The 5,040-nt window shown below is 39.3% G+C and overlaps 1 pseudogene; it reads right to left on the reverse strand.

The window, feature by feature from the left end:
• Positions 1-3,333: 3,333 nt before the first annotated feature.
• Positions 3,334-3,470, reverse strand: LOC148354924 (U2 spliceosomal RNA; annotated as a pseudogene).
• Positions 3,471-5,040: the final 1,570 nt, after the last annotated feature.

The following is a 5,040-nucleotide window of genomic DNA, read 5'->3' on the forward strand; positions in this document are numbered from 1 at the left end:
ATGTTCTCCTCGTGCTTGCGTGGGTTTCCTCAGGGCACTCCGGTTTCCTCCCACATCCCCAAAACATGATTTTCAGGTAAATTGGTCGGTCCAAATTGGCCCTTGGTATGAATGAGCGAGCGTAGAAATAAAAATACACGCAAATACACAAATCCAAACACACATGTGCTCACATGGGAACAAAGAAGCAAGAGCAGTCAGAAATGATCTTGGATCATTGGATTCAATTTTGTTTTCAGAATAGTTCTTTGGAAAAATAAACATTTTTCCAAAAATTCCTTATGACCTTATTAGTTTTAGAATACTTTGGGAGTAAATGCAAATATTTTCACGTGGTTTAAAAATTATTTGAAATAAAAGAAAATCCACACTGCAACTAAAATTAAGATTTTAACATTCCTTCTAAAAAGTGAGTATTTAAAACAATGTTTGAAAACCTAATGCATTGTAAAAAAGATTTTCGGAGCTAAATGATATTGAATCCGGCAGCACGGCGGGGCGGTGGTTAGCGCGTGTGCGGCACAGTTCTGAGGTCATGGGTTCAAATCCAGCTACCAACCTTCCTGTGCGGAGTTTGCATATTCTCCCCGTTCTTGCGTGGGTTTCCTCCGGGCACTCCAGTTTCCTCCCACATTCCAAAAACATGCATGTCAGGTTAATTGGCTGGTCAAAATTGTCCTTTGGTGTGAATGAGCGAGCGAACTGTCTCTGTGTGCCCTGCGACTGGCTGGCAACCAGTTCAGGGTGTCCTCTGCCCACTTCCCGAAGATAGCTGGGATGGGCTCCAGCACCCCCGCGACCCTAATGAGGATAGGCAGTGCAGATAATGGATAGACGGTTGTTTAAAAAGGTTTTGGGTGGGAAAAAAAAGGAGTTTAATGAAGTTGAACGTAATTTGGAACTTTTTTCTCCATCCCCATCCGCTGTGTTATCATCGCTGCCTCCGTTATTGATGCACGGGCACGAATGTGTATTTCCTAGATGTGCTTAAATTAACTCTTATTTTTTCTTCATTGAGGTTTGGGTTAGCGTTTAGCGTTTTGAATCAGGCCTTTTCTTACTTACACCATTCTCATGCTACATTGACAAATTAAAATGGGGACCAGTTCTTATCCCTCAAAACTTCTGTTCCGCCCCGAACGGTTGAAGGTAAAAACAGATAAGCACAGTGGTAAATAGATATGTAACATGTAAAAAGAAATGCTAATTTTTTGATGTACATTTGCACCCGCAAGACGTGGGTTTTGACTGTGTCTGGTATCCCGTTCATGTATCCTGAACGGTATCGTTCCCGTCTGCTTCGTCCTGTTTTGATTTTGGCCTCTGGTCTCCAGTGTCTGATATCGTGCCCGTCATTCTCGTCCTGTCTGATATCTGTCTCCAGTCTCCTATATCTGTTATCAATCCTTTCAATCCCATTCTGTCCGGTATCAACATCATCAGTTCAATATCGGCTCGTATACTGGTATTGATCTCGTTGGTCTCTTGCTTTCTGTAGTTCCACGTCTTTCTTCTTTTGCCCAGCGATCGCCGCATCACTGGCGTTTTGTGTTAACGTGCATGACTGCCCCATTTCCTGTAAAATAAAAGCTTGTGTGAGAAACGTCACGCATTTGGGTTCTCCTCCTGTTCCGGTTCTTGACAAGAATATGTATAAAAGTTGCTTTATTTTACCTAAAACTATGATAAAAAAATACACACACTTTGCACTTTGAAAAGAAGATAAGTTAAATAATCTCCCTACAATACTACTGAACTACTGTAATACTATACTATTATACTACTACACTACTATACTACTTACTACACTACTAAAAAACTATACTACTATACTACTATATTACTGTACTACTGCACTACTATAATACTACACTACTAAATGACTATCCTACTATACTAGTATAGTACTAAACTATTACAATACTAGACTACTACACAACGAAATTACTATACTACTATACTACTACACTACTACACTACTACACACAACACTACTAAATGACTATACTACTATAATACTAAATGACTATTCTACTATACTACAATACTACTAAATGACTATACTACTATAAATCAACACAACACAAACAAAAAAAACATTACCAAAGAACACAACTTTTTCCATCGCATGAATGAAACTTTTGTCTTATGTGTAACCGAAGAGTTGCACGGCCAGTTTGTTTCCATGCATGTTGAAATGGAGCGTGTGAAATCGAGAATGTTTGAAATATAGAGCGCGTAATCACGTGTGGACCCAGATAAGGACGCGTTTCGTTTCTCTGTAAATTGTTGCGATTGTATGTGTGTGTGCGTTGAATGTTCACAACCTAATGAGTGCCCACCCTAAGCCTCAGGACTCACACTAGTGGTGTTATTGGGAGAGGATAGGTCGCACTTAGCTAGGTCGGGACGCCTGCAGACACCCGAGTGGCGACGCCGTCACCCCGGGCAACGAGCCAGGATGACTCTAATGATGATGAGGATGATGATGAAGTTGAAAAAGGAGAACGGGCATCCTTTCTCACGTGCCACGGCAATTTCTTCCTTGACCCTTTGCATCCTGTCCTGTTTTTCCAGCACCCGAAAAAAACTTGAAAGTCGTATTGGAAGAAATTTTAACTTTTTTCCGACAGTGATCCAAAATATGTTGAAAAATTATCTTGTATAAACTACATTTTTTTGTGCACTTGCTGTTTAAAACACAAGAACTATCCATGGTTCTACCATTTTGTTGGATGGAGGAACGTGTATCAATCAATTGATAAAATAAAACTTTTAGAATTAGAACAGTTTTAATATAATCAAACAGAAATGATTCATGCTGGATGAAAGTAGTTAACAATATTTTTGGTCTTAAAAAAATAGAAGGTAAATGTAAAATTTTAGCTAAGAAAAAAACTTTGGTATGATATGAAAGTTTTAATATTTTTTTGATGAAAAACTGTTTATAGTTTATAATTTAAAAAGTTTATAGTTTAAGTACACACTCAACATAAGAGAAGAAATGAACACATTTTGGGCCTGTAAGGAAAACAGGAGAGGACTGTACAAAAGCCCTTAAGACATAGCAATAAACACTGGAACCCACACAAAAACTTACGAGGCAACAATTTCAACCTCTTCTAAAGCTCCCCAGAAATCAAAAATCAATCAGACGTCATTGGGGTTTAGGGGGGGGGGGGTTTTAAGGGTTATTTAGCTTGTTCATAAATCATTATCCATTATCCGTTATCGGTCAGTTCATAATACGCTACAAAGCCTAGGAGCCGGGACACTTACTCTCAGCCAAAAGGCCAAGCTAAGGTCCTAGCCCTAAAGCCTTGCCGCGATCATTGCGAATGCACCGTTCCCGGAGGTACTGCAATACCGGGCCGTTGCGTGGAGTGGACAGAGCAAGCTCCTATGCCATCTCCGAGTTGCAAAAATCAAAGATCATAGCTTTGTGACATCATAAGGTAAAGATAAGGTAAGGTCCTAGCTTTACAGCCTTGTACTCGGCTATTCGCATTTGCGGTATGGCATCTTTCAACACAAAATACTGATATTTCCTTTGAAAAATAATTTGTTTAATAACTTGATGGTATAAAAAAAATGTCATTATCCCCCAGACTCAAAGTGACCAAACCACAACATTTTTCTTCATTATTTTGCGCAGCCTTTTCCCAGGTTTTGAGCTTTTGGTACCCACAGCAGCAATAGAAGTACTGTATAAATACTTTATCTATGGTACTGTCAAATAATAATTCATATTACCAGGTAGCGATGATGACTGTTTAGCCAATCAGAATGCGAAACACTATGCATGATGCAAATCAGTTAAGTAGCGAGACTGTGAAAAGTGAACCACATCAAGCAAGGGTTGACTGCATTCTTTTCATGGAATAAGGGCTAAATATAATGACACAAAGAAAATAATTCAATCAAAAAATTAGTTGGTAAAGAATCCAAAACATTTGTTTTCAATCCATTTCTTATTGTAACTATGACAACAAACGCTCGACGCACCCCGTTTAATCATTTTGCCCAATCATGTAAGAGGAGAAAATGGGCTAAAACAGAATTCAGGAAGTAATGGATTTCTGCAGAAAGCTCGTTGGATACCGAGCAGTTAGCACACCCAGGCTTAATTTGCGAGCACCAACTCCGTTTCCTTGTATACAATTCGGGCTCGATCTTCTTTCCGAACGATTCATTTGTGAATCATCTGCCTGTGTGTCAAGAAAATAAATAAAAAAGTCAGCATGAGGCCCATTTTGCTTAATTACAGCGTCGGTGTGGACGCCGGCACGCATACAAATAGCTCATCAGTACAGCGCTTCATTTGAAAAAGTACGTCGAGCGGCGTTTGTTCGGCGGCTCCGTGACGAACGATGGGGCGCTCTTATGAATAATTCTCAAATCCTCGGCCATCAACTTTTAAAGATACCGTAAATCGTCTTTAAGTAGCCTGGTTAGTTACTGCAAGGGACGCGCCGCGGATGCTAATCAAGCCCACGCGGCAGACTTTGAAGGAAATAGGACCTCGCCAATGAAACAGAAAAAATGATGAATTAATAACCAAGATCACCAAATTTCACTCATACGTCAGTGTTTTCTGTCACTTTTATCGTGTTATTACACGCCTAAAACCCTATGAATCTTCAAAATCAAGTAATTACAGCCTTATTGCCAGAGGTGGGTAGTAACGGGTTTTATCTACTCCGTTACATTTACTTAAGTTTTGAGAAAATTTGTACTTATATGTATTTTTGAATCCCTATACTTTTACTTGAGTAAATTTGTGAGGAAAAAAAGGGTACTTTTACTCCTCTACATTTTGAGTTCGATTTGATTTAATTTTTGTGTTCAAAGTACTGCATGGAATGATCGATGTGCCTTTTGATCAATTTTTTGAGTTCTGTCGTGTTGATGGTTTACGTGGTCACATATATAAGTTACAGGTGCCTAGACCTACCAGCAACTTGCATGGAAACTTTTTTGCCTTTTTTGTCCTGTTTAATATCGGTCTCCAGTTTCGTTCCCGTCTAGTTTGTCCTGTTT

The sequence above is a fragment of the Urocampus carinirostris genome, chromosome 12, assembly GCF_059441175.1.
Source record: "Urocampus carinirostris isolate Australia breed hairy pipefish chromosome 12, RoL_Ucar_1.0, whole genome shotgun sequence".
Lineage (NCBI taxonomy): Eukaryota > Metazoa > Chordata > Actinopteri > Syngnathiformes > Syngnathidae > Urocampus > Urocampus carinirostris.